General features: G+C 39.3%; 1 protein-coding gene across 2 annotated transcripts in view; it reads right to left on the bottom strand.

The window, feature by feature from the left end:
* Positions 1-24,539, bottom strand: part of gabbr1b (gamma-aminobutyric acid (GABA) B receptor, 1b) — a 145,025-nt gene extending 120,486 nt beyond the window's left edge. For both annotated transcript variants that reach the window (XM_056254479.1, XM_056254480.1), the window contains exon 1: positions 24,170-24,539. The gene's annotated coding sequence lies outside the window, so the exon portion shown is untranslated. The remainder of the gene's footprint in view (positions 1-24,169) is intronic.
* Positions 24,540-27,933: the final 3,394 nt, after the last annotated feature.

Below are 27,933 nucleotides of genomic sequence, written 5' to 3'. Positions count from 1 at the left end.
CACTCAAACGGTTTCTCACACCATATACTCATTATACGCAGTCTGATTGCAATACACAGCACTGAAATCGCCGCCATAATCTCTGCATATTTTTGATTTACGCCACCCTGGTTGAAACACCTGAATATTCAAGATTGGGTTCATTCAAAAGTACCATTTTAAGAATCGGTCATTGAAAAACATACATGCCCACTACTCCGAAAACGTCCCCTGAAGTGTTTATGTTGGATACAGCCCTGGCACGCACACATTTATGCACATTCACTTGGTAAATGACAGGTGACAATCTCTGTATGGACAGTGAAAGCAAAGCACGTCTCTTTTTGACTGGAAACCAAAGCTGAAAACTGCCTAATTCTGTTGCCAGGCAACCATTCATATACCCTCCTTCTGTTTGCTCTTTGACTGCTGTCAGACTTTCTTGATGTTGTAACCCCCGGTGACACGCTGTCTCCACCACGCCTCTGTAAACGAACCCTCTCCCCCATCTGACTGCAGAGGTGATGAGTGAACTCGATGGTTTCACCGCAGTGTCTTATCAGCACCTCATCTAGCGTGAATATGTGGATTAGCAGTTTGCACCTGGGCAGCTAATATTATCCAGCATAGAAATAGCATTAGCATGGAACGAGGACCTAAAATGAGCAGGGTTTACAGTGTCATTTAACCTTTTGGGGGTACAACAGCTTGTCACTTGGGAAGCACCCATAAAAGAACAACTTTGTACCTTATCTACTGCTAAAATTAGCATAGCAGTACCTAACAGTAATACTACTACTATGAACGTTTTTATAATGTGCAAAGATGTGCCTTTAATAGTACTGTCCCAGTGAATAGTAGCTAGCTACTGCCCTCCAAAAGGTAAAAAATTTGCATTCTGCAATGGGCATTCTAATTGGTCAGTTATGATTGGATTAATGTGGTTTTTAGTGTTTTTAGCAAATTGCTATGTGGTTACTAAGGGGTTCTAGCTGGTTTCTTGAACATTTTGGGTGGTTGGTGGTTGCTTAGTGGTCCAAGTTAAAAGAGCCCACCTTAAACCCAGAGTATACTGTATTTCCTTTGTTCGTGTTCCACTTTGGCTAACCGACAGTCAACGTGACATAATTTTCATCATCAGCACAGTCTACTGATCTCCCCAAACGGAGAACAAAGGTGATTTTTACCAAGTACAACATGTCCCTAGATCAACATCTTTGTTGATTCTGGAACAACATTCCAATCAACCAATCAGATATGAGGGATGTCAAGGTTAGGACTACATTTTCGGACCGGAATGTTGTTCCAGGATCTTCCTTGGCAAAATCACGGTGACCGTCCACAAACACAGTCTGCATTCAGCGAGTGATTTCAGTGCTTGAAAACAAAGGTCTACTAGTGTAGAGTATACTCTGAAAGGCTTATGTGCTCAACCGTGAGAGAGTGCACCTGGTCCTTTAGGTCTCTGTGATATTTTGATCTCTACATAGCTTGCTGAAAAAGCTGGTTTGTTGTTGGTTGCATGTCCCAGCCTGGCCAAGCAGGTGTTTAGCTGGTTTAACTGGGTGAAAATAGCTGAAAACTGCCCATAACCCCTTGGAAATCAGCCAACAGACTAGCCTGACCTGGCTGGGAGACCAGCAAACCAGGTTTGGTTGATTAAGATGTTTGTTTTTTGTTTTTCCCACAGGTTATGGTTTGGGTCTTTTCATCAATGTAAGTGTAACTGGTCCTACTCACACAGCTTTGAGTCGGATTCGAACCAGCGTCAACTGAAATGGAGGCGGGAGGCTAACAACTATGCCAAAGATTTGGAGCCTCTAGCCTCATTTGCTTGAGGTCAGGGGAGAAAGATTTATGTGCACAGCTCTAACCAGCTGGCTTCTGTTAGACTGTTACACTCACCCCCCTAAACCTCACTCCCATCCGGGTCACTAGCTAGTAAAGGGAACATTTTGGCCCAGAGCTAATTTGATTGGTCAACTCAATCACACAGTCTCCTTTCAAGAAAAGGTCAGACTTCATGGATTCAGTTTAGAGTTATCATAGAGGCATCTGATCACGACAAACAATAATGCTATCTATCAGGATGTGCAACCCACACCACAACGACATTAAGGTTAGGGTTAGAGGTTAGTATTTGTTATAGCATTATAGGCAATCAGCACTGTGATTGGCATGACCAATGAAATCTTTAGAATCAGCTGTGGGCGAGGGGAACCATTTTTTTCACCCATGACCAATAGTAATTATGATTACTGCCTTAGAAAGCACCAATTATACTTTCTAGAGCCCAAAGGTCTCCAATAAAACAAATAGGGGGCTATCAAGTGCCCCTCTTGGGGACGACCCCTTTGGAAAAGGATATTAGGATATTAGTTACTGTACTTTGCGACAATTGCTCCCCAGTGTGTTGCTACCGCACACTCTACTGTCACTTCCTGTGAAATGCACACTGAATAATGAAAAACTGTCACTGACCTCCTCGACATCGACCTGTCTGCTAACTGATAAGGGCGATGAACGCCTGACAACCTGACTGATGTAAATCTGGGTGGGAGGATCACGGACTATTAGAAAGTAAGTGTGTGCAGATCTCTTAACAAAGGACACACATTCTCCTAGGGAATTCTGCTATGCATAGTCATTTTCATTTAGTAAAAACCAAATGGAAGGTGTCCGAAGTGAGGTAAACTCTTTATTCTACAATGACACATCTCAGCGTAAGCCAACTTCCTCCTCTGTTAATACGCCTAAATCTGCAGGATTCAAAAGGAAGTTCAAAGATGTCAATTCTAATTCCTCCAAAATCACAGGAGATGTCTGAGTTTGGAAACTCGGCTGGTGGAGTACGTGACCAGACGTTGAGGGATGTAATTCAAGCTGGCAGAACGTGAAACCAATAAGCCACAGCACATAACACAGTCAATAATTATGGGGTGAGAGAGAAGCTTTGCTGCTGTATCCTTCCACTCTGGACTCTCCTTCTTGGACCTGGATCTATAGCACATACGCAAATAGACTGTGATGACCTCACAACTTCACTATAAGCACACAAAAACAAATGCACTGGTAAATACTCATTAAAAATACCTAAATAAGATTTAACTAAACAGAGACATGCCATACTGTATGTGCCTGCTGAAAAGACAAGCATAATACAACACCAGTGAATGTTGGGTATCAGATGCTGGTCCCCAGGATGGTTTGCCAGTCTCATCAGGTTTCTTAAGGGATATTTCACCCTAAAATTCTGTCATCATGTACTCACTCTCATGTCATAAAAAATACTTTATTTTCTTCCACAAAAGGAGATATTTTTCAAAGTGTTCACAGTGATCTTTACATCGAATGAAAGAAAATAGTGACCAGAGCTGCCATAAAATGTAAAAAAAAAAAAGGATCATAAAGTCACAAAAAGGCCATATTCAAATGGTTTGACAGGTTTGACATCAATGATGCCAAAGGCCATTGGTTTCAGTGTTGTTATTGTTACGTTTGTTAATTGAAATAAAGCTAAAATAAAATAAGTTTAAGTTTAAGTACTAAAATTACTCAAATTTAAAAATTAAATAAATTAAAATGTTTAAAATATTTTTAAATAAATTCAAAATATGAATAAAAACTATGGTATATACTAAAATAACTGATTGGTTCTCATATGTTTTGTAACTAAATTTGAATATGTGTTCAATTGAATTCTTGTCACAGAGCTAATGTAACTTAGAATATGGACAGTTAATTTTATGAATAAGTGATGACAATGTTTACTTTAATTAATTTAACCGGTTTAATCAAGAAGACAATGCTGGTTGACTAGTTTCACACTAGATAAATTTCACAAGTTTGGTTATGCATGTCCACAGGATAGACAAGCACCAAAACAAAAAAGGCCATCATAATACATCCTTCGAAAATTCTTGCTGATTATGCAGATTATGTTCCAAGCATCAAAACCTAAGAAATGTTTTAGCATATTCAATACATTGCTCTAAATTAGAAAAGGATGCTTAACCTTATTAAGGTCATTTGCTCAAAGCATCTGATCTTCACAAATTTCAGATCCACTGCTCATTTCTTTGAGCTCCCCATGCCATTTGTTTTCTGTATGGAATATATGATGAGAGTATCTAATTAAAGTAAATAATGTACTATCACAAACGTATAGGCTTATTTTTAGAAACCTTCTGACTGAGTCATCATAAAATTGAAAGTACATTATGGCTAAGATGGTTGGGGGATATGCTTCCACATGGTGCAACTCACACAGTGCCAAAAAACAAAAAGGAAAAAACTTGCTTGGAAAGCCATGAAGCACAAAGACACTCTAGGAAACAGCGAGACACAAACATACACTGACTCCCATCGAGTCGCACGAGTGAAACGCAACAGGACACATGCAAACCCATGCTGTGATACACGCCTACATGGATCAGAGACGCAGGCCACCGGCAGCAAAGAGAAAGAGAGAGAGAGAAGAAGCAGAGCTGTAATTCCTCAATCAATGCCATAAGGCATGAGTGTGAGGTGTAACAGACAGCTTATTGACAGTGTGTCTCATAAAAGACTAAAGCCTGAAGCCTCATGACACCACACACATATTAACACAGGGGCGAGACAGTTCCCTGCTTTCCTTCTGACATTTCTGGTAACTCATTTATTCTACAACAACTGCACTCTGAAATTTCAACAAGAGTTTCTTTATTGTGCTACCATGCATAGAAAACACAATCTAGAGTGCTGTTTGCTGCCTATTCTAAAGCTATTCTAACTGCCATTTACATTAGCTTTGTGACTGACTTGACTGAACGCTCAACATATGCAGTAACTCGACACGTGAAGTCACTAGGCCCTTTTTAGGATCATGACTGTTTCTTAAGTATACTTTTTTTTAAAGTCTACTTTGTAATAATGTCAAATAAAAAAAAATTCCATTAAAAACGTTTTAAACCATTACGTTTTAATAATCTTTTGTCACACTTTAAAGAATTACACTTATTCTGATGTGTTGACAAACATGCTAAAACATGTAAAGTAGGCTACTTGATTATACATTTTAAGTAACCTGCATTGAAGAGTTTGGTTCCAAAACGCGATAAACGCCATTTTTAAAAAAAATTAGTTACTGCAAAAATCAGTATTGTATCTGGTTGGTATTGAAAAGTCAATGTTTAATTTTAAGTAAAATGCGATATCCGCCGTGTTATTCTGTCATGTTTTCTCCCTTTCTTTCCAAACCGCGACAAACGCCAGTCTCCCTTCTCTGCAGAATGCGATATGTCCGCTCTCAACCAATCACAACGCACCATTCCACTCTCAACCAATCACAACGCACCATTCCACGCAATGTAAACAGTAACGGCAGCGTCTTAAATACACCCGGCTTCCTAGTTTTTCTTATCTATTTTGTACTTTTCGATCAACAAACAAACAAAAAATGAATAATTTTGACGGCATTGATGAACCTGTGGTTGTTTCTGCGGTGGGTGAGAAACGTAAGGCATCGAAATCGAATCATTTACGTGAGGAGATTAAGAAGATGAGGCACTCGGGAGGAGGAAAAATGTTTTCAATCTTCTTTACAGTTCTTAATAAAAATATTATACTATTAAACTTACGTTGTTGTCTATTTTCAACAGTTTCAATATGAAAAAAAAAAACTTTTATATTGATTCAATGGATTAATTGCATTTTGATTTAAAAAAAAAACATGGATTTATTGCATTTTGGGGAAAAAAATAATCCGTTTTTATAATAAATCTTTGAAAATCAAAACCTGGATTTAATTTTTTTTTGTTATTATGACCTACAAATGCAATGTGAAAGTTTGAAACAGAAAATAGTGGTTTTCATCTTTTTACTTTCTTGGTAAAGAAAACACATTTTTACTCAAATTAATCTAAATGGATTTATTGCGTTTTGGAACCAAACTCTTCATTGTTTCATTATTTTGAGTTTAATAAACTTGTTTCTTTTAGTTTTAATTTTGCATTGCTATTGCACTCGAAAGGGAGAGTACGGTAAATGCTAAAATTAAGTGTTACATAATGTTTTTTTTTTTTGTGCAAGATTAATGTCAACTCTTTCCCCGCCAGCGTGTTTTTTTTTTTTTTTTTTTTTTTTTTTTTAAGTTGCCAGCCACTGCCAGCGATTTTGGTCATTTCACAAAAGTTTCATGGGCCCCAGAATATTTTGTTGTCTGAATATCTGAAAATGCAATATATAAAAAGAAAGTACAGAGCCTCTTTTAAACCAAAAAACAACTATTTTATTCTAGCTTAATGCATTTTTTTTTTAATCAACACTTGAATGTGGGTAAGTTTCATAAAAAAAGCAACATTTTGCAGCAAAAAGCTGTGAAAATCGCGTTTTTGTCAAATACTAAATCGGATTCAGAACGATGATCAAAACATAGATGGAGTAGATCGAGTCCATCAGCACCCCCAAAGCTTGCACAGTTCTAAACCTTGTCCTGGGTCGACATTTCATTCAGTAACATTAGGCAGTTTTTATTTATGCTGTTTAATGTTGATGATCGCATTATTTTACATATGCATCTTACATATGCTATCGCTTGTTTCTGCTTCTTTCTTCTACATGTCTTTTGATAAGGAGATTCAGTACTCTTTCAGAAAACGTGCCATAGCACCCCCTACCATATAACAGTGAAAACACAGAGAGACGGAAATTTCCGTCAATGTCGGGTAAAGAGTTAAGTGGGAGATTTAGGGCCCTATCTTGCACTCGGCGCAAATGACTTTGTACACTGACGCATGTATCATTCCTATTTTGCACCCGCGCAAAGCGGGCTTTTCCCTCCACAGACACACGTCGGTTAACTAAGAAATACACTTGCGCTCCCCGGGGCGGTTCAGCGCAAAGAGGAGGCGTGTTCCGGCGCAAACTTTCCCTCATGCTATTTTGCTGTTCTATAAAACAAATGCGCCACTGACCAGAAAAACCTAGTCTAAAGTCAGTGGCGCGTTGCGCGTTGTTCATTATGCTATTTTAAGGGCACATGCTTGGCCATAATCAATGTAGCGTGTGCACAACGCGCATACACTCTGATTATCTCATCTAAGCAGCAGTTTTCATTTTTGCAAATCATACATTATTTAGATAGATAGATAGATAGATAGATAGATAGATAGATAGATAGATAGATAGATAGATAGATAGATAGATAGATAGATAGATAGATAGATAGATAGATAGATAGATAGATAGAAATGCATGCATGTAAAGCATACATGTAGCTTACACATTTACCCAAATTATCATACGCCTGTTTAACAGAAGTTAATTTGGGTGGGTTTCTCCATCCCCAATGTCACTTCTCTGTGTTTTACGGCCCTGACGAGAACGTTGCTCTCCTCGGCTGTGAACCGCTCCTGGCGCGCGCCTGGCAAATCCGCTGTTATAATAGGAATCCGCTTTAGAACAAGCGCGCCTGCTCTTAAAGGGAATGTGAGATGACGCTCTGATTGGTTTATTTCACGTTACGCCCAAACCACACCTATGAATAATGAAGCTACTTCAGACCAACCCCTTTTAGATTTGCGCCAGGCGCAAGAGGCATTTATCCCGCCGGGAAAATAGCAACAGCGCCGGGATCCGCCCACAAAGTTACTTGCGCTTTGACACTTGCGTTTCAGATCGTTAAAATAGGGCCCTTAGTGTTTAATGTTTTGCAATGCTAATTTAGAAGAGTTTCTTTTATGTTTTTTCCCCCAGGGGGTTACCATCATAGTGACAAGTGGAGCATGAGGTTAGTTTGTGATTTGATAAGGAGATTCTGTACTATTTCATAGGATGCGTAATAGCGCCCCCTATGAAAACATGGATAGTCAGAAAATTCAGTCAGTGGCGGGAATTCGGGGAAAGTATAAAGTGGAAATGAAGTCAATTCCTATGTATACACTCGCGTGGACTAGCCTATACAACATTTCAGATACTAATAATTAGGAACATCTGCACAATTTAGGAACAATTTCTTTAGAAATCAATATTTTAAAACAATGTCAATTTATATAACAGTATGTGATGTAAGTTTATATGACAGTATGTAAAACTATGTGAAATAGGACTCAATCAAAAGAGTAAACACAACTACCAGCCAAATTTACTTAGAATACTTAAAGGTTCTCTAAGCGATCCTGGGTGACGTCACTTCTTGTTGACGTTCGAACTATTGTCAAACAAAACGGAGGCTAGCTAGACCCTCCCTCCTCCTCATCCGCACACTAACCCCCCAAACCACACCCCCAAACCCTTCTTGTCGGTCATTGGCTGGAATAGTTTATTATGTTTCAGGGAGCGGGTCGCTGCAGTTTGCTTTTGTTGCTGTTTGTGGAGCCTGGGCTGTCTACAGAGATCGCGTTTCTTTACAGTGTGTTCAGGGGGCAGGCAGCCAGCGGTTAGTGAGGAGATGTTTGCTGTATGTGACAAAAAATTTTTTGCCCTAAAAAACGCGTGACATCGCTTACAGCACCTTTAATTATACTTTAAGTATATCTTGATCAAAAGATTTAATACAAGTATAGGCCAAATATACTTAGACTTGTCAGTATAAGTCAAGTATACTTAAAGTGCATAAAGTACATTTCTTATTTAGAAGTACAAAAAAAGTAGACTTAAAGTATTTTCTTATTTTTAGTTTAAAAGCAGTATACTAATAGCACACTTGAATAAACATCTTTTCGTAAGGGGTGCTCTGTGTCCTTCCCTCTATAGTGTCTCTTTTCGGAAAAAAAAACACACAAAAAAACAAGTCTGGTGTCAGCATGTTGACCATTATCTGCTAAGCACAAACATGTATAACACACAAATAATGGATAGGCAAATTTCTAATTAGAAATAAGTACAGTACATTAGTCAACATCTTTCTCTTTTTGTCCTCCATCTTGTATGATTTTTTTCAATGAGCTAATCACAATGCATTCTGGGATAAAATTATCAATGAAGGATAAAATGTTGCCTAGATGAAGTGCCTTAGAGTTCTTTGCATCAGAAGAATGTCTAGGTTGGCAGTAAAATGTTAATTCTGTAGTAGAATGGATGTGATGAACAGATGGTTATATTTTGGTTATTCTTTATTTAGTCTCAGCCTCAGACGGCACACCCACAGTCCACTCAAATGATTTTCTGATGAATACTGCACACAAAACTAAGTCTGATTAGCTGGTATCTACACCATTTCTGTGAGTAAATGCACCCACATTTTTAGGCCATTTGGATACAGAGTTGTGTTAAGATTCAGAAGGTACTAAGTCGTTTAAGGGGGAAAACAATCAATAAGCCATTAGAGGCATCAAATCTTTATGCCTGATATTTTATTTAAACCCTAAAGTAGTCAATAATCTAGATATCTACAGAATGGTATATAACTATTTGTTTTCTAAGTGATGCATGTTAAATAATCAGTACTTGTGGATAGACAACATTTCTGATCACTAAGTCCATCTGTCATTCTGTCAGGCGGTGTCTTCCTTTCTAAGTGGGCGGTTCTTGGCTAGAAAAAGCTGCAAACTGGATTAGACTTTCAAAAGTCTATGCAAGAGACTATTCTTTACTAAGCAGATGTAGTGAATGGCTTAAATTTCAGTATGTTTCTCACACAAAGCTATCGTATGGCTTCAGAAAACTTGGACTATACAGCACACAAGTCGCAAAGGCCACTTTTATTATACTTTTATGGTGCTTTTGTGTCCTTTTTGAAGCCTAAAAACCTCCATTCATTGTGAATGCATGGAAAAGAGCGACGAGTCACGGGGGAATTAAGAATGTGAAACTGTGAAATACTGTGCCCACTGATAGCATTGTTTATTTGCATGTGCTGCATTGTGTTGCCATCCGATTTACTGAAGGAATTATGCAAATGATGTGATGCCACAAACACACCCACAAAATTAGGCCTGATCGCAGTTTGTACCGGACAATTGTGCCCTATGCAAAGAAATGCACCCAGACAATGGCTGAATGGTAAAGTTTTTCACTCCAGGAGTTGAGGTTTTTACACAGGATGTTTGAAAGACTTCAAAAAAAAAAAAAACCTTCGCCTGGCTTACAATTACTGCTGCCATGATTACAAGAAAATTTACTCAAACATACCTTCCAAAAAAGCCGCATTTACAGTAAAATAGTGCTGATGTTTGTGAATCAGGCACATTCTATAATGAGCCTAATTTGCATCGAAAGAAAGGATATTTGGAGAGAAAAGAATGGCAATGACTTCATTTAAATGTGCAGGCTGCAGTGTATACCTGGTTAAGTTGAATTCGTTACTTGACAATGACGATGACTTATAATTTGAAAACGTAGCAGCACTGCTACTAATAGAAGAGGATGCCGGTGTTAATTGTTTTTAAGTTTTTTAAGTTAATTGTTGTTAAGTTTTTGTTTTAATTACAATATTAAACAAGATGGAAAGACAAATTCTAATGAGGCATTGTGTGTATTATGACTTGCTGGGACCCTATGTGAGATCCACCAATCTTTTAATTATTTTTTTTTATTATTGAGGAATATCTCTGCCATTCCTATAGGTGCTCAAGCCCCTTGGTCTATCGTGAAGGTTTACTGGAGTTATCTTGTTGTATGTACAATGCAACCTGATCTCTTGAGAAAACATAATATACTTACACTCACCTAAAGGAACATCTGTTCAATTTCTCATTAATGCAATTATCTAATCAACCAATCACATGGCAGTTGCTTCAATGCATTTAGGGGTGTGGTCCTGGTCAAGACAATCTCCTGAACTCCAAACTGAATGTCAGAATGGGAAAGAAAGGTTATTTAAGCAATTTTGAGCGTGGCATGGTTGTTGGTGCCAGACAGCGGTCTGAGTATTTCACAATCTGCTCAGTTACTGGGATTTTCACGCACAACCATTTCTAGGGTTTACAAAGAATGGTGTGAAATGGGAAAAACATCCAGTATGCGGCAGTCCTGTGGGCGAAAATGCCTTGTTGATGCTAGAGGTCAGAGGAGAATGGGCCAACTGATTCAAGCCGATAGAAGAGCTGACTGAAATAACCACTCGTTACAACCGAGGTATGCAGCAAAGCATTTGTGAAGCCACAACACGCACAACCTTGAGGCGGATGGGCTACAACAGCAGAAGACCCCACCGGGTACCACTCATCTCCACTACAAATAGGAAAAAGAGGCTACAATTTGCAAGAGCTCACCAAAATTGGACAGTTGAAGACTGGAAAAATGTTGCCTGGTCTGATGAGTCTCGATTTCTGTTGAGACATTCAGATGGTAGAGTCAGAATTTGGCGTAAACAGAATGAGAACATGGATCCATCATGCCTTGTTACCACTGTGCAGGCTGGTGGTGGTGGTGGTGGTGTAATGGTGTGGGGGATGTTTTCTTGGCACACTTTAGGCCCCTTAGTGCCAATTGGGCATCGTTTAAATGCCACGGCCTACCTGAGCATTGTTTCTGACCATGTCCATCCCTTTATGGCCACTATGTACCCATCCTCTGATGGCTACTTCCAGCAGGATAATGAACCATGTCACAAAGCTCGAATCATTTCAAATTGGTTTCTTGAATATGACAATGAGTTCACTGTACTAAAATGGCCCCCACAGTCACCAGATCTCAACCCAATAGAGCATCTTTGGGATGTGGTGGAACGGGAGCTTCGTGCCCTGGATGTGGATCCCACAAATCTCCATCAACTGCAAGATGCTATCTTATCAATATGGGCCAACATTTCTAAAGTATGCTTTCAGCACCTTGTTGAATCAATGCCACGTAGAATTAAGGCAGTTCTGAAGGCGAAAGAGGGTCAAACACAGTGTTAGTATGGTGTTCCTAATAATCCTTTAGGTGAGTGTATATATACATATTTTACGAGTTGGTGATTTTGTCTGAATTTGTCCGTTTTGATTTGATTTGATCATAAAAATGTATCATTTAAAAAACAAACAAACACTAAGCATGAAGGTCCACCCCAATCCTAACCGTCTGTGGGGCGTAAGCAGATCGTATGAAAATATATGAATGAGATTATACAAATTCATACGATTTTCCCACCAATTCGCTAAAATAGTTAAGAATTGCAATGAGAGTGTTTTGGTACAATAGCTTGACAAACAAGCCTTGGGTTGCCTTGAATCACATACAGACTGAACCCCTGAAAAGTTCAGCTAGTCACTTTGGTCCCAGAACACGACTCTTATGAAAATATTCCACTACATCCCAACTCCCAAGTCCGTCAAATATTTTGCTTGGGCTGTGTGACATCACCAGTGGTTCTGGATATCCTCCTGAAGGACCTTAACATTAGGAAAGAGCGGTCAAAGTTTACTTTTAACAAGATAGTGATCATTTCAATCTGACCTTTACAGTTTGAACGGCACATTCCGGCTCAGATTGTTTTATGATCCTGTCACTATGATACATGCTTTGCAAAGAGGGTGGGATGGGGGAGTCAAAAACTATATTGTACTTGACAGCTAACTCACAGCTCAGCCGAAGCTCTATTGCTTATTTCACATGTGAAGGAGGAATTTCTTAAAGGCACAGCAGCAAACAAATGGACCGTTTAATTCAGGGGTCTCCAATCCTGCTCCTGGAGGGCTACTATCCTACTGAGTTCAGCTTCAATCCTAATTAAACACACCCGAAACAGGTGGATGTCAAGGGATGTGTCCGGAATTGCATACTTTTGAAAACTGAGGTACTTCTTTTGAATACGTAGCTAGAACGATGTTCTATTTAGTACAAATGTGTGTAGCATGACTGTAATCCAGACATACTACACTACATCATGTTGTCATTGTCATGGGACGTATCAGAGTCAGTTGCTTCGTTTCACTGCCATTCAAAAATACTCCCCTGTGGCCTCATGGGATAGTAAAGTGTCCACTGGATGCGCACTTCAGAATCTCGGTGAAAGTAGTAGGTCATTCGTGTACAGTATGTTTCGCCTACTGTTTTATTATTCAGACATACTACTCATTTCACACACTGTTTTTCACCTACTTTAAGTATGAAGTATGCGATTTTGGATGCAGCCTAGGTCATTGGTCCAAGGTCAACCTCCAGGCAACAGTGATGGGGTAAGTTTGAACTAAAATCTGCAGGAAAATGGAACTCCACAAGCAGAATTGGTCAACCAAGGCTTTAGAGAAGATTGAAGACGCTAATGAGAAACAAAAGTATCACATTAACATGGACAAATAACGGTTCCTGCTGTCCTTGACCTGTCTTTGAGAGTTTTAAGTTAAATGGTTCAACCTGGTTAAAACAGAGGTTCTGGTCATACATGAAATCCCTCATCCCTGACCCTACTGTTCCCTCCACCAATCCTTCCTCTAGCCGAGTGAGTCCGAATAAAAGCAACAGTCCTCTTCACTTCTCTCTTCAGCAGGCGGCAAGTCCTTCAAGGAGGCCTTTTGAAGGAACTCCACAATCCGCTGGAGCCCCTGCTGCCTAAGTTAAAAGACCTGAGGCCAAATGTGAGGAAGACTATCTCCTCCACCACTGGGATTTAAAAGGCCACCTGGAATGAATTGTACCTCAGCTTGATCCCTTGAGGGCCAGAAAGGCTTTGGGCGGGCAGCACCGTATTCAGAATGCTGCGGCAGAAAGTGCACAGATGCACACAAAGGCATGAATGCAGCAGCTCCAGTTGGTTTTAAACACCACTGCTATGCCATCAGGGCTATTGTGTGCGATGGAAATGAGAAGCGGGAGCCACTCAAATGCATGCCGTTGTGTGGATTGGAGAGAACGGTGGCATGCAGAGACCTTATGGTGACACATTTACGTGTACACACAAACACGATCCAACAACAAAACCTGTGATAAGGGGGAAAAGTACTCACTCAAAGCAAACAGCAAACTAGGTTTAATGCATTCTGGGTCAAATTAGGCATCTAGCCAATGATAATAAGAATTTGGAGAGTGCATCAAATGCGGTCTTAAATTAATTCCCTTCAGACGATTAAAGCAAACCCAGGCAGCAGCTTGACAGAAGCACCTGTGGGCTTTTTTGGGGATATAAAGTATGAAATGTTCCTACAACCTGACAGATATGACTAAAATACGTGTTCTGGGAAACTGCAAATGCTCAAATATAAACATGTTTGAAAGTACACCCACAAAACTAAAACATTTATACATGACATGTTAACACAATAAGTGTTAAATAACAGCTTACGAATGTCTATACAAAGTTATATTCAATACTTCAATACAAACTTTTGTCATGTCCATGTAAGGCCGGTAAATGGTACACACTGATACACTCAAGGATACCACAAATAGACGTGCAAAGAACATCAGTAACATAAAACTAGAGGTTCATCTGGATTGGTTTGTAATCTAAATGATTTTCATGAAAGAAAAACTTGCAAATTGTAGTTTGGTTCTGTTGTTACACTGAAAATGGCTGCAAAGCTTATATTTGCAGTGCTGTGTTTAACACTTAAACCAGGCTAATAAATCTTCCTATTAGCTCAGTGGCTGATTTGTTTAGTGCTGGATTTATTAGCTTAGTCACTTCCTCCCTCACTTCCTCCTTTTCTTATCCTCAGCCGGTCTATCACACCCACAGTCATTTGAGCCAACTATTGAAACGATTAAATAGGAAGTTCATTCAGACTACAAAGTACCTAATATATGAGGTTGCTGCAACAATCTATATCCTCTAAAGGTGATGATACACAGGGCAACTTTTTGAGCAATGTTGCTGGGCAATGTTGCCGTCAACGGGCAACCAGATGAGACACAAAGCACACAACCAATCTAAATTATCCAGATAGAAATGTATTGCCCATTTTCAATGGGAAAGTGCCCAAGCAACAATCGCTGGGCAAGATTGCCCAGCAACATTGCTCAAAAAGTTGCCCTGTGTATCATCACCTTAACTTCACGGTTGGTCAATACATGGGCGAAAAGCCATAGAAAAATAAAGCAAAAAGTTTTAGTCAGCAGTGTTTAAAGTGTCCCTTTTGTATAAGCTTGACCAAACCTGTCAGTTATATCCCTCTTTCATGCACACACATTTTTTTTATTTTTTTTTAGAAGACTTTCCATTGACTTCTGTTGGTTTAATCTTGAGCTACTCTACAATTGAATTTTTCTTTACTTTTCTTTAAGAAATTAATACTTTTATTCAGCGAGGACGCATTAATCAAAAGTGACAGTAAAGACATTTATAATGTTACAAAAGATTTCTATTTCAAATAAATATTGTTCTTTTGAACTTTCTGCTGATGTATTACGTATTCCACAAAAAATATTAAGCACAAAAAGAATACATCACAGGAATAAAAAACATTTTAAAATATATTCAAATAGAAAACAGATATTTTAAATTGTAACAATATTTCACAATATTACTGTTTTTACTTTACTTTTGATCAAATAAATGCAGCCTTGGTGAGCATGAGACTTCTTTCAGAAACAACTTTTGAATGGTAGTGTACGATAATATTTTCTACCACTAACCTGAAACATCACACAAACTTTTAAGCATTTTTACATATTCATTAATACTGTTTTTAAGCTGTTTACCAGTACTATACATTGCAGGTGATTTCAGGTTTTACTATCCTTTCATTTTTTTAATGTAGCCTAAATCTGATCCACAAACAGAGTGATTCTCTCTCTCTCTCTCTCTCTCTCTCTGCTCCTTGTCTCCATCTGGTCTTGGGTTTACAGTCAGTTGCCAGCTTGCTGCTCTCTCTCTCTCTCTCTCTCTCTCTCTCTCTCTCTCTCTCTCTCTCTCTCTCTCTCTCTCTCTCTCTCTCTCTCTCTCTCTCTCTCTCTTCTCTCTCTCTCTCCTTCCCTCTTGTGCAAATCTGGCTTAGGACACAAACACCATTATCTTTGCAAAATGCACCCATATCTAAAGCTTGAATACCATAATGTTAGAGAAAACCTGGCCACAGAGTCAACGTCCAATGCAACAGCTGGCCATTAATCATACCGTATTTTTACAAAGCACACCGAGGCCTATTATCAGCCATTTTAAAGGAATAATGCTGAACAAACGTTAGCATCCCTGTGTAAAGGCATGATAAGAGACCACATCACCTCAGTACGTGTCTCACGGGCTAAGCATACTAATGAAAGACACCAAACAAGCAGCAGGGCCCTGGTAATATGTCATTAGCTGTGTTTGCTAAGGAAAGCATCACTATTACAATTGCTCATTTAACAAACCAAGATGCCAAAAATATGGATATTAATATGCAAATTATAAAAAACTCTTATTTTAAGTTTTAAATCTGAATAAATGTAATGATAATTGTGAGATATATGAGATCTATGGGAAATAATAAATTGCAAATAGCTAAGCAACCAACCAGCAATTGCCCAGAAGACCCTAAGAAATCAAATAGCAACATGCTAAAGCACCCAGAACACTGCATATTAACATAGTAATGTCTTGGCAACCCCTAGAATACACTAGCAAAACCGTATCAACCACCCAAAACACCTTAGCACTGCATAGAAACATGGCAATGCCTTGGCAACCAACCAAAACAGTAGTAACACCATAGAAAACTGCACAGCAATGCACAAAATCATTCATAGTACATTAGCAACTGGATAGCAACAAAATAATGTCTATCAAAAAAATGACTATCAAAAAGTAGCTAGCTAAAAAAAAAAAAGTACAATGACAATTGTAATGTTATTTGTTAATGAAGAATGTTTTAAGTAAAATATTTGGGGTTTAAAACAACGTAATGAAATACAATTATTATTTTAAAGAGTACTGTTTTATTTTGTAAACTACATCCAAAGACACACACAATACTCACAATATACACTCACCTAAAGGATTATTAGGAACACCTGTTCAATTTCTCATTAATGCAATTATCTAATCAACCAATCACATGGCAGTTGCTTCAATGGCAGGCAGTCCTGTGGGCGAAAATGCCTTGTTGATGCTAGAAGTCAGAGGAGAATGGGCCGACTGATTCAAGCTGATAGAAGAGCAACTTTGACTGAAATAACCACTCGTTACAACCGAGGTATGCAGCAAAGCATTTGTGAAGCCACAACACGCACAACCTTGAGGCGGATGGGCTACAACAGCAGAAGACCCCACCGGGTACCACTCATCTCCACTACAAATAGGAAAAAGAGGCTACAATTTGCAAGAGCTCACCAAAATTGGACAGTTGAAGACTGGAAAAATGTTGCCTGGTCTGATGAGTCTCGATTTCTGTTGAGACATTCAGATGGTAGAGTCAGAATTTGGCGTAAACAGAATGAGAACATGGATCCATCATGCCTTGTTACCACTGTGCAGGCTGGTGGTGGTGGTGGTGGTGTAATGGTGTGGGGGATGTTTTCTTGGCACACTTTAGGCCCCTTAGTGCCAATTGGGCATCGTTTAAATGCCACGGCCTACCTGAGCATTGTTTCTGACCATGTCCATCCCTTTATGGCTACCATGTACCCATCCTCTGATGGCTACTTCCAGCAGGATAATGCACCATGTCACAAAGCTCGAATCATTTCAAATTGGTTTCTTGAATATGACAATGAGTTCACTGTACTAAAATGGCCCCCACAGTCACCAGATCTCAACCCAATAGAGCATCTTTGGGATGTGGTGGAACGGGAGCTTCATGCCTTGGATGTGCATCCCACAAATCTCCATCAACTGCAAGATGCTATCCTATCAATATGGGCCAACATTTCTAAAGAATGCTTTCAGCACCTTGTTGAATCAATGCCACGTAGAATTAAGGCAGTTCTGAGGGCGAAAGGGGGTCAAACACAGTATTAGTATGGTGTTCCTAATAATCCTTTAGGTGAGTGTATATCTGGCAGTCATAGTGCAAAATTGCTACAAATGTAACATCAATGCAAGAACAAAATATATGCAACTTATACACAGGAGTCATCAAAAACTCACGTTAAACTCACAGCACATGCACTGATGACTGATGAGGCTCATTTACTGTGAACGGAGGTGCTCTGAGACACGAATCATGAGCTTCTTCCGTGAACACAGTGCGCTTATATTTACAATGTTATCTCATATTCCGCTCTTAATAGTCTATTTATAAACGCATTATATCTCTTTAACCAGAACTATCGTTACAATCATGACCGAAAACAAAAACAGCATTTAATCTTCATCCCTCAGTCCCTCAGCTAAAATGAAATAATACTAAAATTGCAAATAGGTGGCAGCAAATCATTGTCTTAACCAGTTAGTCATTGAATCGTTCAGTCAAACGATTCATTCAAAATGGCTGCTTCATTCAGAGACAAATCAGAACGAGTCGTCGTCGAGAACGATTCGCAAACTGAAACTGTGTTGCTTGGAGACACGCAATAGCTCTATGGTTTGGATCTATTTTCGTTCAAATGTGTCACCTAATAGCCTGTTAACTTTTTTTTTAATTATTGAATTGTTGTTTAAAATCAATATCACAATTGCAAATGTGCTGATATTCGGGAAAACAGCCGTTTTTCTTGAGTGATATTGCTTATATAAAATATTTTTTTAAAAGAACTTATACGGAGACCTTTTTTGCACCATATCTTGTTTTTTGGTATTTTTATTAATTTTGGTGCCATTTTTACCGCAAGCCCCTGTAAATTTCCGACCCTGGTGTGTGCGCACTGTGTGATGGTGGGGGGCAGGGCTCTTTTTCAAGCGCAAGCGGAGGCCCCTTCAGTTGCAAGGCCCATTTCAAGTGAGACGGGGGCCGCTATTGCAGAGGAACCATGTTTGATCAACTCCTGATGTGACAAAGTGCTCTCACTATGGCAGTTCCTAGAACGCCGCTAGAGTAAAGGTTCAGCACTGATGGACAGTTCCCTAACCACATCCTCTTTTCCACTCTCAGAGAATAGCCAAAATTGAGCTGAAATGGCTTTCTCTGACCTGTGCACCAGAAGCGGCTCCATCGCTTTAAACTGACCAAGCACTGAATACAGTTGATAGACTCCAATCAATTCTTCCACTAAAGCTGTTCCTTGCCATTGATTTTCTTAATTTAATATTATAGAGTGCTTACTTTCCTTCTATTTCCTATTTATAACATATTTTGATCGTTTTAGTCCAAAACCTCGTACTGAAGCCAAAATTCACAAGCTTGTATAAAGACTTTGCTTGTTTTTGACAAGAACAAATGTATCATATAAAAAGAGCACTGCTTTTATGTGCACACACTGTCCATCTTTTAAAAAAATCAATATGCCATATTGAAATAGATTTCTGAAAGACTATTTTTTGCAGTCACTATCTACAAATCCCAGACGCCGGGTCTGGAGAAAGACATGGAGAGGAAGGAAATAGGGAATGGAATCGGGACGCGAGAGATAGTGGAAAAGGAAATAGAGATGGAGGTAGATCATGAGGGATGGGATTAGAGCATTGATATGAATCATATTAGCGTCTCAATAGAGTGTTCGTGTCAAGCTCGTAATACAAATTACCGCTGGGAAAGGCTAAGAAAGGGCTTAGGAAGTTGACCCTCCGGATTTCAAAGCACCATTGATGCATTAAGTTGCTCCTCCTCCCTGCGGCAGGCAGGTTCAACACTGGTGCGATAGTGAGAGCAGTTTACAGCCTTATCGGCAGTGTCAAGCCTCCAAACATCACACTGAGTCTGAGAGCTCACACTGAACAACAGGAAAACAAAATTCAACTGAATTCTCCTGCAGGGCTTCCTAAAAGCACATCTAGTGATATAAGCAGAGTTGAGGTTGCCCTGTTGGGCATCAATCTGAACAGATGCAAACCTGGAGGTATCAGTCAATCTGATAGTGATAGAACAGAGCAAGAAATCGAAAACGAGAAAGCACATCAAGATGAGGCATTAGAGTCTGTGTCAGTGAGTCAGAGTGGGCGGGCAAGGAGGTACAAAGGTGTAGGACTCACCGCGCCACTGTCTGTTCCTCATCCTCTCTAGGCTCTTTGTCCTGACCTCACATGTCACTCAAGGAAGTGCATTTACCTGCCGACTATGTGCAGCAACCAATAACGCAATTCAATCTGTCAGGCCTCCAGCAATTTAAACGCTCGCAGCACCTCTCTGCAATGGTTACAAACCTCAAACCAAATAGGTGAGGAACAAGTTAATTAACATGTCCATCAGGGAGGCTTTCTTCACTGTTAAAGCGCCACTGTAATGGCCATGTTAGCTGAATAGCTCTTGATACGGGGAGTTATTTCAGCCTTTCTTCACCTGGCTTTAGTCAGCCATCAAGCAGCGTGGATGGCCTCGCGAAATGTCCTCTTCCAGTGATCTATCTTGTCAGTCAGCATAGCATGCCTACCGCAGGAGTTGGCCAATCACTCTCTGTGTAAATCTGCATGTAAGTGAAGAGCATATAAGAGAGTCACTAGAAGTAATACCTATGCTGAAGTTTATGCTTGGAATACTACTCAAGCAGTTCTAAGTGATTTCTATAAAATGTCATTGTTTGAGATGTCCTAAAATATCACTCAGACATCCCTATCCTTTACAAAAAAGTGTGGTTGGAATCTTTGTTTAGCCAGTCAGAAGACTTCGAGATGCTTTCTGCCTGTCAGTCATTCATCACATTGCTTTTGAAAACTTTTTTAACTTTGAAGAAGATGTGCTGCTGTTTTCTGACTACAAAGTCTGTTCAGGCAGGGTTTGGGACAGATTTGAGTGTCTATTTCAGTGGCTAAAAACCTGTTCACACCAAGGATGATAATATAAGGTTTTAATAATCGTTATAATTCATTATAATAATAATAAGAACATTGTTGAAGTCCACACTACAACGATAAAGAAGCAGCAGATTGATATCATTGTAATCCCTTTGAGAATATCTTTTTTCCAGCTAATGAACAAAAAGTGGTAGATGACAAAACTGCAGCACGCTTATAATAAACAGAACATTATCATCCATTGGTTTGGATGCTAATAGTTATTGTTATAGTTATCTTCGTAATGTTTAATCAAAATGGAATAACTTGCAGCACTTCTGAAATTACTTTCCATTTCAGCTGACATCATCAAGGCAGTATGAGCGGGGAAAACGGTCAAACACACATTGAACCATTCAAAAACACATTATTACAATTAGGCTGCCGATAAATAGGGGGGGGGGGGGGGGCAAATGGACCTTTTGTCCTAGGCTCAATTTTGACTGAGCAAAACTAGTGCTGCAAACTAGGGAAGCAGACAGAGATGGTGCAGGTGTGAGTTTTTAGCCGTTTTCCTCCTAAAACCCTTTTCCCCTACCTAAAATTAACCTAGAGCTGGCCTGCTGGCTTCAGTGTTTGCACTTTGAAGAAGGGTGAATATTTGAGAGGTCACGGTTGTGGTGGTGGCATTTCACTTGTGAACGCTTCCAAAATTCGAGGCAACATAAAATGGGGTTTGCTGAAGCGATGTCCTTAAAGTCAAGACAAAATCAAAATGGATGCTATTTACTTTTTAATGCACATTCTTCTTATTGTGCATGATTCACTGGTGCACATTACTCCAAATAAAAATGTTTTGCCTTCGTAAACTTCTATCAAAATGTAATAACTTGCCCTTCTGCCTCTGAATCAGAAATTACTTCCCTTTTCAGATGATGCTACGAATCCCTCTTACTTTCAACCCCTCGCCTACAGTCGCCGGAATTACTACGTAATTCACACTTTTAAATGATCCAGCCTATGAATGTCCGAACACCGTTTTACGTTCACATTAATTGCAGACACTGTGTAAATGCTTCTACAGGCCATGATCTTATTCACAAACTATCTGTGAATCCAAACAAAAATATTTGACCAATGGGCAAATACACTGTGGACACTTCAAACAATTGCAGTAATTAACATGCGGAGCTGCATCTCCTTGTTTAAACTGATTGTATAATGAACCACAAAGCATTCAGTGTGCGTTCCAATCAATCAGATCAGTCAATCTATCTATCTAATGCAAGTTTCATTTTTGTGTCTGTGTATATAATCATTGCTGTGAGTCTCTTGATCTAGATGCATAAATATAGCATTCCATCAGCAGATCCACATGGACATGATAAAAACTTTATTATTCATCATTCCTCTAATTAAGAGAGTTCGTTAACTCACTCTCTGGACCCAGCGGGGTTTATTTTGCTGATGAACACATAAGTAGTACGCAACGGAAATGCCAATTAACCCCATTTACGCTTCTAGGCATTCCACACCTGCAAAAAGACAGACTGCAATAAAAAAATACCTCCACAAAGAAACAGATGCCTAATATGACCAGAAAGACATACCGTCAAAACACAAATGCAAGAAAAAAATCCACTCTCGTGCACATATATATGCATGAAATACTGTATACTGTAGCCTACATGTAACAGTTGAAATGGATACAAGCATGGTCATTTAACGCTGAAAACCTAAATCGCTATTTCAAATGCAGCTGCAAAGGTGAGTCACACACACTAGGTTGATTGTCACTTTGCAGTATGTGTCAGCTATAAAGGAGATCTGACAGTTAGCACTCCGATATGTGAGTCTTCAAAGCAACATGAGGCTCCTAACACAGTATCAGTGAGTCTGAATAACCTATGCTTAAATTACAGGTGCATCTGTCACAAAGCTATCAAATGACTTAAAATGTCAAGGAGAACATCTCAGAAATAACAACAATATGCCAGACAATGCACAAACGGCATCAGTGAAATGGAATAGTGGCTAAAAGTTGGCACTTACAGACAGAGGCAGCCTTCACAGCATAATTGCTAAATGCCACAAAAGTATGGCTTAAATAAAACTCACAGGATTGAATCGACACCTCTGTGACCCAGAATAATACAAAGCTTCACATAAGCTATGCTTCACAAAGGAGGATTTTACAGAGCTATAGCTCAAAAAATGCTTGTTAAGCCAGCACACAAGGAGCACGAACCCTACAAAAAGAAATGTGGCTTGATGAGTGACCTTTAAACCTATTACCTACATCCAGACAGGCTTATGTTTGGAGAAAGCCAAAAACCACTTTTTAAACTTGCGGTGGATGTCTAATTGTTTATGGGATACTATACCTCATTGAGGTCATTAGGTCTCACGATCCCCCATGATTGTTGTATAACAGTCCAAAAATAGTTCCTGAAGGTAAAAACTACACATTTGTGTGAAACACAGACTGATACTCATGCCAAAACCTCTCAACCGCCACCTTCCCTTCAGGACCCTCACCAGTGCAAAATTTGTTTGACACACTCATTTCACTTCATAGAGCATATTACAGATGAACTGATCAGTGAAAAAAATGTGTTTTAAATACGGGAGACATTCGAACTGTGCAGTAATCAGGAAATATGGATCTATATATTATGTGCAACCCTGTCCCTGAAGGGCCTCCAGCAATACATATTTTGAATGGCTTTCTTGTCTCCCTTATAACCTCAACATAAAAATACAGTGCGGAAGTTGTAAGCATTACATATATAATTTTGGGTAGTCTGTCACTTACAGTTGCTAACAATATGTTGTTGATTTTTATACTGTTACTACACACCAACCTATTTGAGCTATTAAAATATTTGTGTTACTGCAAAACGTACTGATAATAACACTGCTGGTACAATGGAAGCCCACATGATGACCGACACAAACTCAGAACTGAACACAATCAGTGTAACAATTTAATTTTTTACAATATTTCACTGCAAAATATGCATGACGCATTAATATGTATCTTTTTAATTCCCTTGAAATCATGTTTTTTATTTTATTTTACATTATTTAATAGTAAAATTATATGTATTATCTTTTAAAACAATAACAATATGACATTTATCAAATGGTGGTAACTTTTACCGATTTGTACTTTTTTTAAATGACTTTTTTCAGGTCTTGGAGCATTAGCTGATGAGTTTAATCAGATGTGTGTATATATAACAGAAAACATACAAAATGTGCAGTGCTGGGGCACCTCCAGGACCCGGATCGAGAAACACTGATCTACATCAGCCGTCATCTGTTTCAGCACCACGGACAGCGACTATTCAATAAGACTCGAGTACAAGCATTCAAAAACACTTCAGGTCAACTTGCCCCTCAGTTATGCTGCAGGGCCCATTGAAATTATGTTTACAGCATCTGTGTGGTGGCTCAAAACAGAAAAGAAACCTCATAATGACACACATTCAATTAAATTGTTTCACTGTAAGGTGAATGAGACCCCTGGCGCGAACAATTATTGCACAAAGTTATATTACTTACTGCGTCGTGCAGGCTCTTTAGGGAACGGTCTGTGGAGATGGTCCTTGAGGGATGCTTGATATAACCACCGTGTGTGTACGTGTGCGTAGTAAAACGACAGGTAAATAAATATGGTCTTTTAATTGCTCGTGCTAGGCGTTCACTACGCACAGCTTCGTATTAAACTTCAACCACCAACTGTCTCTGTGCGCGTGCAATTGCTCTTGTACGATATTGCGTGCGTCGCGATTCGACATGTGCGAGATTGCTTTCAAATATTCGGGGGATTAAATAACAGTCGAATGTTTCTAAATAAAAAAATACTAATTTAAAAACAAGGTATATAGTTGTGCTTCGCGTAAATGTATTGCTCGATTACAACGACTGACAACAAATAAGATAAAGCGCACAAGCAAAAAGAAGCGATTACGAGTTGTATTGGACGCAAACGTTTACACACTACTGTTTACAAACGTCGGACGGACTGTCGTTTTTTCGGAAATCGTACGAATATCAGACGCTAGTGTACTTGCCATGATTCCGTCGTCTTAAAGACTTGCAGGTAAAAAATAAATACCAAATATCGATGGGAATTAAACGGCTCATGAGAGTATCCTCTGCGGACACTAGTCAGTAATTAATGTATATGATGTAACATCGGCAAAAAAGAAACACGGTAGCTACACACGGACGACGACAGCTCGCGGAGCCTCCCTCTCCTTTCCTCGCGCTCTCTGTACTGTCGCTCGCTCACTTACGACGTCACACAGGGCAGTGCTCCTCTCTCTCTTCTGCAGTCTGTAGTGTGCAGTCTGCTCACTACATGAAGACACCGCCGGTGAATAGAGTGGGAATTAAAGCGTTCATTGGCTGACGGAAAGACAGATGGTGCGCTCATATCCCAGATAAATAGTGCAGACCTCCTCCCTGCGCAGTGTGGATGAGCCAATGGAAACCCGCCGTCTCCAGATCTCCTCTTCTAGTGAAGTGTCACTTTGATGTATGTAGTCATTCTGTCACTGTATTATATTTATCCGTCGAATGGAGCATCTTGATTCTTTTCTGAGCTGAATGAAGCTGGAAAAACATGGCTTGTTGGCCTCTCAGCCTATAGTCTGTTGGCTGGTTTTATGGTGCTTGGTCTATAGCTGCTCCAGACGGGGAAACCAGCTGGCAGACCAGTTGAACACTATAGACTTGTCCAGGTTGGAAGACCATCTTAAATCAGTTAAGACTATAGCAAACCACTTAGGCTGTTATAAGATGTGTGTGTTTTTTTTTTAGCAGAGTTAATATTAAAGGTAATTTACTGGCATTGACGGTTCCACGAAGAACCTTTAACATCTATGAAACCTTTGCATTCCATAAAATGTTCTTTACAGAGAAAAAAAGTTCTTTAGATTTTATAAACGTTCTTTACACTAAGAAAAAAGGGTTTCAGAACTGTTCACCTTCTTTCGGGAATCAAAAATGTTTTTTTCCGCGCCATTGCTGCGAAAACCCCCTTTTGGAACCTTTATTTCTAAGAGTGTGGCTACTCTTTTTTATTACAGTGCTTTTAAGGCAGCACTGTATTGATATTCCTTAATCATGTTTTACTTCTGCTGCTGCTGCATGATTTTAAAGCTCAAATTACTTAACATGCCATTTAATACAATAGAAATCAAATATCCCATTGACATTGATATATTTGCATGCAGATTTGCGACAGGTCTTTTTTCAATGATTTATTTTCATATTGATTTATGACTGATTATTTTTTGCCAAGGGTGTGTTATGTGTCACAAGAACAGCAAAGCATCAGCACCAAAGCCTATAAACCTAAGCTTACCTAAAACTAAAGCCGTTTAGTTTGTTGTCCTATTACCCAGTTGGGAATAAGTATATTTTTTTAGCAATGGATTCCCTTAGGAATTGTAAATGGGTTTTCAGAATGGGAAATTCACAATTTATTAATAAAATGAGGGATGTGGTTAATATTACTTAAAGAGATGACTTTACAATAAGGTTCATTAGTTAACTACCTGAACTAACAATGAACAATAATTCTTCAGCATTAAAAATCTTATTTAATATTAATTTCAACATTTACTAATACGTTATTAAAATCAAAAGGTTGTATTTTAAAGCTGCCGTCGGCAACATTTTTTTGATCATATTCAGTGAAATCGACACTATAATCTGACAGAACAACATAAATAAAGTGGTTTTAGAAAAACACCCGAGCTTCTAACTCCACCTGGAGCGTGTTATTTGTTTTGCAAAAATCCACAGCTCCCGGATCATCGGGTCCAATCAGCGCAGGGGGGTGTGAGATCTGACTGTCAATCACAGATCGGGCACACGCCACCCCTCGCGCACGTTACAATCACATGCACACGCCTGAAGTTCGCGCAGTAACGAAGAGTGATGGCGGAAAATCAAGTAAGCTCATTTAGAGTATAAATGACGTTAGCAATTGCAATCTATCGGTAGATTAGCCAGGACAGCATACCTCCAAATACTCCATGGTGTTGATTGATGCTGATGAGACGGGCGCGTTCCAGGGCTCTCAAGTTTTGAAGACAGGTAAGAGTGACACCCAGCCGACGGGGGGTTGGATATATTTTTGTCATTGGTTGTTGCGTTAAATCTTACCCAGATACAATAGTGCTATTTTCTGATTGGCTATTGTGTAGCTCGACGAACAACACCAGAGGAAACGCGCTTGATTCATGCCGGTTCCACAGTGAGAGCGGCGCGGCCAGAGTTTTGGGCGCTGCGGCATATTAAATATATTACAAATAGTTTTTCAGCGTGAGAAATACAATCTGTGGCGGGAGAGCGTGACAAAAGACCGAAATGAGTGACTGTTCCGCTCAATGCGTGACACTTGAGAGCCCTGGCGTTCACTGAAAATCTGGTGCACACGCACTGACGAGCATGAACTCGGTGGGAGGGTATCTGTTGATAGTGGGGGAGGGGCATGAGAGTTGTAAACTTTCAAAATTTTCCTAAATCCACCCAATCTGCCAGACTTGCCGACTCCAGCTTTAACATTAGTTAATGTGTGAACATAAATAACATGAACAAACAATGAGCAGCTTTATTTTAATTAAGTAATATTAACAAAGATTAATAAATACTGTAACAAATATTGTTCATTGTCAGTTCAGGTTAGTTAATACATTAACTTACGTTAACTAATGAACCTTATTGTAAAGTGTTACCAAGAGATGTTTTGTTCAACAACATCAGTTATACGTAATCATAACTAACATGCATTTTTAGACATCGTTGTTTTTTTTACGTAACATGTTGTAGTCTTGTTACAGTCTGTAAAAAACAAAGGGCTTCAAAAAAAGAAAAAAACATCTTTAAGAAATGTCATCACACCTTTTTTTCTTCAATTTTCAAAAACTATTATTCTAAAAGCCTATAGAAAATTCCCAAGGGGACCCATGGTGAATTATTATTTTCCAGATTGGCCTGTGAATTGACGTTATGCCCAACAGCTGTGCTCTTTCCACATTTCCTTGAAGAAACATAAACCAAGTTCCCAGTTTCTTGTTTTGAGCTTGGGAATGGAAGGGTTCCTCTGTCAGAGCAATGCTCTAAATCCTGTGGCTCTGTTCTTGGCAGTGGAAGCCGAGAGGATGAGTCATGCTGGTTGAAAATGATATCTCACTACTCGATGAGAGCAGCATTTATCATGTGAGTGAGGGTGCATGCAAACATTTAATTATAGACCTAGTCCATTAGGATGTCAACACCTCAGCAGTCTCTTTCCCACAAAGTCAATAATG

Source organism: Rhinichthys klamathensis, unplaced genomic scaffold, assembly GCF_029890125.1.
Source record: "Rhinichthys klamathensis goyatoka isolate OS25496 unplaced genomic scaffold, OSU_Roscu_1.1 h1tg000111l_1, whole genome shotgun sequence".
In the NCBI taxonomy this organism is placed as follows: Eukaryota; Metazoa; Chordata; class Actinopteri; order Cypriniformes; family Leuciscidae; genus Rhinichthys; species Rhinichthys klamathensis.
Note: the sequence above shows the minus strand (reverse complement) of the source record. Positions and strands in the feature narration are given on the sequence as shown.